The sequence below is a fragment of the Dunckerocampus dactyliophorus genome, chromosome 15 (genome assembly GCF_027744805.1).
Source record: "Dunckerocampus dactyliophorus isolate RoL2022-P2 chromosome 15, RoL_Ddac_1.1, whole genome shotgun sequence".
Taxonomy (NCBI): Eukaryota; Metazoa; Chordata; class Actinopteri; order Syngnathiformes; family Syngnathidae; genus Dunckerocampus; species Dunckerocampus dactyliophorus.
Genome location: NC_072833.1, coordinates 15759774 through 15767959, shown reverse-complemented (window position 1 = coordinate 15767959; position 8186 = coordinate 15759774).

Below are 8186 nucleotides of genomic sequence, written 5' to 3'. Positions count from 1 at the left end.
CTCTGTGTGGAGTTTGCATGTTCTCCCCGTGCGTGGGTTTTCTCCGGGTACTCCGGTTTCTTCCCACCTCTCACCCGAAGTCAGCTGGGATAGCGTCCAGCATACCCCCGCGACCCAAATGAGGATAAGCGGCATAGAAAACAGATGGATGGATAGATCTCTATACTGTACGTATGTTTTACTAATGTGTTGAAAATCTTTCCCGGTGACTAGCTAGTTTAGTTTAGCTAGTTTCATACTGTTTAGATCCATTCTTGTTTTCAGTCATGGTCACATTGACACGAGCCCCCAAATAGCTGTCCTTCGCTGTGCCTGCTGGTAACTAACAGCTCGTAACCCAAATTTTAGCTTGCAGTTCAAATCAAACGCCTCGCATCTAAAAAAACACTTGTTATTTGGGACACTCATATGCCAAGGTACACTGTATAAATGACAATTTAAAAAATACTGGCAGTACTCCAGTACCTTCTCGTTTCTTTCCGACAGTCAACGTACTCTGTGACAGCTCAACTCACATCGACGGTAGATACAAATAACTATGGTCTTGTTGCAAGAGCTATCTGTAGGGCTTTCAAACTAAAATTACCTTTCAAAATACCCTTTTGTTTGTCCACTTCTGCACAATATTTGTTCTCCCTTGTGACTCCACATTCACCGTTGCGCTTCCTCAAACACAACAGTGGTAGTGCAGTCAAACAGGACGTGTGCACGTTAATCATGCAAAAAAAAAATTGTGCCATTAAAGGAAATATTTGTTAATGCGTTTTTAACACATCAGCATAAATGATTAGTAGGGGTGCCATTTCTAAAAATTTCTCAAAGCCTTTTATAAAATTTTGGGACACCAGCGAACCACAGTGAGAGTTATTATCCACAAATGGCGAAAACATGAAACAGTGGTGAACCTTTCCAGAAGTGGCCGGCCAACCAAACTTACCCCAAGAGGGTAGCGACGACTCTTCCAAGAGGTCACCAAAGACCCTACAACAACATCCAAAGAACTGCAGGCCTCACTTCCCTCAGTTAAGGTCAGTGTTCATGACTCCACCATAAGAAAGACACTGGGCAAAAATGGCCTGCATGGCAGAGTTCCAAGACGAAAACCACTGCTGAACAAAAAGAACATTAAGGCTCGTATCAATTTTGCCAGAAAACATCTTGATGATCCCCAAAACCTTTGGGAAAATATTCTGTGGTCTGACAAGTCAAAAGTTGAACTTTTTGGAAGGTGCGTGTCCCATTACATCTGGCGTAAAAGTAATGCTGCATTTTAGAAAAAGAACATCATAGCAACAGTAAAATACGGTGGTGGTAGTGTGAATGTCTGGGGATGTTTTGCTACTTCAGGACCTGGAAGACTCCAGCTGAAACCAACTTGGGTTCTGCAGCAAGACAAAACACACCAGTGAGTCCACTTCCGTGGGGTCAGGTGCTGGGTGTTACATCTCTGGCGCCCGGTCCGCCGTCGGCTGGGTGGGGGGGTGATGCCTCCTGTGTCCCTGGGCAGGGCGGTCCTGTGTTGGGGGTCGGGCATGGTGCGGGCCGGGCTCCGTTCCCTGGGGGTGTGGGGTGGTGTGGGGTGGTGGGGTGTGCTGGCGCTTCCGGCGTGGGCGGGCTTCTTTCCGGTTGCGGGGACGTCTCTGGGCCAGCTGGTGCCCATCTGCCTTTGTGGGGTGTGATCTCTCGGGGGTTGGTTGTCCTCCAGCCTGCCAGCGCCCTGTTTCTGGTTGGGATTGCCTCTCTGCGGCCCCTTGCTGGTCTTCCCGGGGTGCAGGTCTCTCTGGGCTGGCTCTTGGGGGACTGATCTTTGTGCTGCCTGCCCCTGTGGGCCTGGTGGCTTTCTGGTGGTGGGGGCTCGGCCTGGCTATTTGGGGTGGGGCTTGCTGGGCAGTGGAGGGGGGCCCCTCTCCTTTCATGCATTCTCAGTGACAATTACATGCTCACCCACTCGCCTCACCTTTATATATATGAAGACTTGCACACATACAGAGATACCTGTACACACGTACATATGCAGACTCACAGTACATACGTACTTCCCCACATTACTCACTGAGTTAACCAGGGTGTTATTGTGTTGCTGGTTTTATTACAGCGACGGTGATGTTGGCAATATGATTATAGTTTTTACAATAATGTGCATTACACAGATATTGTCATTCTGATCAGTATCATAGTTAATCATTTCATGACTACTATTATGTGTGACTGTTTTAATGCAGTATTGTCATTGTGGTTATTTTGCCCCTTCCATCAGGGTCTTTATGGTCATCACAGACATTTGCTGATGTAGCCCTGTTTGTTTCTGTTGTTCTGTTATGTTGTCACAATTGTTGTTGCTGCTGTTGTCCTTTTCGCTGTCTTTTTTGTCCCCATCTTATAAACAACCATTCACTCTCACATTCATACCTATGGACAATTTAGAGTTGCCAATTAACCTAATATGCATGGGTTTTTTTTGGAATGTGGGAGGAAACCGGAGTATCCAGAGAAAACCCACGCACGGGGAGAACATGCAAACTCCACACAGAGGTGTCCAACGGAGATTCGAGTCCAGATCTATATATGTGTGTGTGTGTGTGTATTGTATTATATATATATATATATACACACACAGACCCTTTCCAAAAAATTAGAATGTCATGGAAAAGTTGTTTAATTTCCATAATTCCATTCAAAAAGTTAAACTTTCATAGATTACAGATTCACAATTTAAACGATTTCAAGTGTTTGTTTTACGTAATTTGGGCTTCCAGCTCATAAAACCCACGAAAACAGGAATTCAAAAAATTAGAATACTGTGAAGAAATCACCATTTACTTCTCAGTTTTTGCAGGAAAAAAAGAAAGCAATTAGGATCACATCAAATCAATGAAAATATGGTACTTTCAAAACGATATGTCAATCTTCAATACTTGGTTGGGAATCCCTTTGCCTTAATCACTGCCTCGATGCGACGTGGCATTGAAGCAATCAGCCTGGGAGTTATGGAAGCCCAGATTTCCTTGATGCTTGCTGTCAGCTCTTTGTTGTTGGGTCTGGTGCCCCTCATTTTCCTCTTGAGAATACCCCATAGATTCTCAATGGGGTTTAGGTCCGGTGAGTTGGCTGGCCAGTCAAGCACTGTGATGGCATGGGCATCAAACCAGGTTTTGGTGCTTCTGGCGGTATGGGCAGGGGCCAGGTCCTGCTTGAAGATGAAATCTGCATCTCCATACAGATCCTCAGCAGAAGGAACCATGAAGTCCTCTAAAACATTCTGGTAGACTGTTGCGGTGACCTTGGATTTAAGAAAGCGGAGTTTACCAACACCTGCACCGGACATTGCACCCCAAATCATGACGGACTGTGGATATTTCACACTGGACCTCAGGCATCTTGGGTTCTGTTCCTCACCCGTCTTCCTCCAAACCCTTGGACCTTGATTCCCAAATGAAAGGCACACTTTACTTTCATCGGAAAACAGGACCTTGGACCACTGGCCAACAGTCCAGTCCTTCTTCTCCTTGGCCCAGTGGAGACGTTTCGTACGTTGGCTCAGGTTCAGAAGTGGCTTGACCCGAGGAACCCGACAGTTGTAGCCCATCTCCCGGATGCGTCTGAATGTGGTGGTTTTTGAAGCTGTGACTCCCGCCTCATTCCACTCTTTCTGGATCTCTGCCAGATTCTTGAATCTTCCCTGTTTGATAATCCGCTGAACCCCACGGTCATCTCTTTTGCTGGCGCATCTTCTCCTGCCACATTTTGCCCTTCCTCTAGACTTTCCATTGATATGCTTGGACACAGCACTCTGTGAACAACCAGCCTCCTTAGCTAAGAACGTTTGTGGCTTACCCATCCTATGGAGGGTATCAATGATGGTCTTCTGGCCAGTTGTCATGTCTGCAGTCTTCCCCATATTGAACCGAAATGAGACAATTGAACCAAACTGAAGCAATTTAATGACACCTGGGGAAGCCTGTGCAGGTGGTTTGAGTTTAGTAGATGATTAGTGTGTGACACTCAGTTTAAAACATTCATGCCCTGCAAAATTTGGGCTGATTTCTTCACAGGATTCTAATGTTTTGAATTCCTGTTTTCGTGGGTTTAATGAGGGTTTAATGAACAAATAAATACTTGAAATCGTTTAAATTGTGGGCCCTGAATCTATAATCTATAAAAGTTTAACTTTTTGAATGGAATTATGGAAATTAAACAACTTTTCCATGACATTCTATTTTTTTGGAAAGGGTCTGTGTGTGTGTATATATATATATATAATATGATATATGTGTGTGTGTGTGTGTGTGTGTGTGTGTATCAAAAGGGTTGATGAACACCGATATCGAGGATCTTTTGGGAAGGTCAAAGTATTGAACAATGTTGAACAAGTGTTATTTGCGTCCTCTTGCGAGTGTTTATGGGAGTGCTTGCAAATTCAGCAACCACTAGAGGTCGCTGTTCTAGTTTTTGATTCGGCAGCTGAGCTCCACAGTGGTTCTCTTCCGTTTTTGTGTGTGACCTTAGAATAATTAGTTAGTGCCTCATACAGCATGAAAGTGTTCATTTGTTTTCACACATGCACATATGATTGCATTGAAGTCGTTGGATGCTACAATTACTACTGATCAATTACTTCTGTTGCTACTAATACAAGTCATAATAATAATGATTAATACCTACAAAGTGACAATGAATACGTCAAGAACAGAATACTTTTATTCACTGTAATTTATTTTGAAATATTCCTTAACACAAGGCACTATATAAATCCAATCCATTATTATTATTATTATTTTTATTATTATTATTATTATTATTATTATTATTATTATTATTATTTTCACAGATAAATTACATTTTCATCTCAGTGTTTAATTATTTTCAAGAAGATGGAGCCTAATGTATGTTTGCTTATCATGATGGACTCGTTATTGTATGTGTTTGAGTGTGTGTGTGTGAGAGTGTGTGAGAGTGTGAGTGTGTGTGTTTTGTGGCCTTCAGATGTCATTGTGTGTATGTAAACTCACGCTTATTAAGAGTGTGTATTTATGCACTTAACATTGTTGTTGTCTAAATAGTTTATAACAGTTGTTAGGATAAACCTTTTATGCTTTCAGGCTAACTATTCTCTGTTGTCGCTTGTTAAAGTGATGCAGTTTGAATAAATCAAACACCTTTGTGGGAAGATGATCAGCTGGTCATCTTATCTTAGTGGTGAAAGTTTTCCAGCAATAAACATGACTTGAATTGATGTTCCAGAAGGGCAAAGACACACAAATGAACACATTAGGTGTGTTTAAGGAATGTGCAGCCGTCAACATTCCTCACATTCTTCTAATAACACATAGCCGCTGTGGTGGGAAGTCTATCACACACACACACACACACACACATATATATATGTGTGTGTGTGTATATATATATATATATATGTATATGTATATGTATGTATGTGTATATATATATCTACTGTATATATACCTGTATATACATATACTGTATATATATATATATATATGTGTGTGTGTGTGTATACACATATATATATATATGTGTGTATATATATGTATATATATATATGTGTGTGTATATACACAGTATATGTATATATATGTATATATATTTGTGTGTGTGTGTGTATGTATGTATGTATATACTGTATATAGCTGGGATAGGCTCCAGCATACCCCTATGACCCTAATGATGAGAAGCGGCATAGAAGATGGATGGATGTGTATATATATATATATATATATATATATATATGTATGTGTGTATATATACATATGTATATATATGTATGTATGTGTGTATATATATGTACTGTATTTATATATATGTATATGTGTGTGTATGTGTGTATATATACTGTATATACAGTATATACACACACATACTCTCATACATTCTACTCTCTTGTATTGTATGACATTTTTGGGTAACGGGTTATTGTTTACTTTATGCATAATTTTTGCTGTTTGAAAATGTACTAACTCAGCTAATTTTAATATTTGTGATTTTAGAAATAAAACCTTTCTACGCTGCATTATTCAAGAGATTCAAGAGAGTTTTATTGTCATGTGCATGGATTATATCCTAAGTGATCTTTTTTGCAGTGCATTTAGTGAGTGAAGATTGTCTTTATTACCCCATATCTCTACACAATAAGTTAGATATGGTAATACCTGAGAGCAAGTATAGAGTGATTTTTGGTCAAGGACAAATATTGCTTTATTCGATATTTAAGTATTTTTAGCCACCTAATGTTGTATATTTTTAATGTAAGATTTCCAGCTCATTTTTTCATGTATTTTCAAGTATTTTCGTTCAACCTGTCAAAGTCCAATGTTATTATGATGACACTGTGTGTGTTTGAGGCACAGATGGACAAAGTGGGTCACTAATCTGGCAAACAGGTGGTCATCCACAAGGTTTGTTTGGTCTACATTATTACACTTTGAGTCCATTCGGGGGATCCTTTTCGAGCAGGGCCATTCAAGTAGCAAATCAGGGTCCACATGTGGGCCGCCAATGCTTTCTATTTGGCCCGTCACACATCACTCAAGTAATGAAACCATTGCTCATTCAGTACTTCCACCCCTTTGTAGAGGACAAAAGCGAGGAGTACGCATCACAATGAAAGAAGCAGTAGATTGAGTAGAAGACGACTCTCATTTAAACAAAAATGGCACAAGATACTGAAAATCTGAATTTTAGCAGCAACTGAACTACAAAATTTGCATTTCTCAAAAATGAAGTAGGGAAGCCAATGTGTTTACTTTGTAAGAAAGTAAATTATGCTTCAAAGTACTAATACGAGCAGGTTATGTCTAGTATGCAATTTTTGTTTTACTTAAAATGCGGGGGTGATCCAGTTTATTCTTTATTTAATTTAGACTTTAATTCTTACATGAAATAATGCCGTGATGCAACTTATTTGAAACACTGCTGTGATGCACCTTATTGTTGTTAAATGCTGTTTTGTAATCATGTAAAATAAAAATCATTCAAAATAAAAATGTGTGAAAGTGTGGCCCTTTTCTTTATGTACGTAGTCGAATAGCCCTGCTTTAGTTGCTCCAACAACACATGAAGGAAGCTGCCTTGACTTGTTTCTTGTGCAAAGATCAAAGGTCGCCAGGCTAATTGTGACGTAACGGCTTTATAAAGTGGAACACATTGTTGCTAATTATGTCAATTTGACTGAGAACGCACCATCATCTTAATAAATGTGTGTGCCATGAGGCTGGCTGTACGCATTCCTGCACAGGGCAGCATTCCAGTCGATTTATGTCCCAACACCTCGCTGCATCAGCACACACACTCTTGTCCACAGCCTTGTCGACACTTGAAGAATGCCAGTAAAAGCTTCACTTGTTTGTCCGTCGTGTAGTGCATGCTGTTGTGGTAGCTGCGGTTTGACTTTCACTCTTTTGCAGAGTCTTGATTTCTCCCCTGAGATTACACACAAGTCATCAAATATAGATGAGCAGCAAGTGTGTACACGCATCCATTATTGATGGGCTTATTTTTAAAGACCCCCACGAGTGGCGAAAAACAGCAGATGATGTTTGCGCCCATAAAAAGCCCTAAAAATGTAAAACCCTATATATAAAATATGAGTTATTAAACATATTTTTAATTATTATTTATTATTACTATTACTGTTATTATTATTATAGGTGCTTTAAATGTGTTTTCGCAGTTAAAAGGAAAATTACTTACCCAGCCTGTATTTTTGTTATCAGGATGACAATTTGGCACATGGTCACTTGTACTAGCGTTCGGATCTTGGGTGAGATTTTTCAGACTGTTTTTGTCTGCAAAAAAAGTCTGCAGAGGACAAAATAAAAGCAGGTGATGCTTGCGGAGGTGTTGAACTTCGACCTCTTGAAACTGTCACATAATGTGTGTGCTTCTGAGGTTTCAGTGCGATGACCTTCAGGTCAATCAGCTGTGAGAAAGCAGTGACCTCCTGTAACCCCTGCTGGGGGACTGACCTGATTGTACTGTCTTTGTCTTATTGTGTTTGTGTTGTTTGGTGTAAAACGTTAAAAAAGTAACACATTTAAAGTTACAGTAGCAATCCCTTTTGCTGTAACTGTACATTCCGGTAATGTCGGTAATGCTGCACTTGTCCAATGTATTATATGCCATATGTGACATACTGTACGATACACACAAAGAAAGAACCATACAGTTGG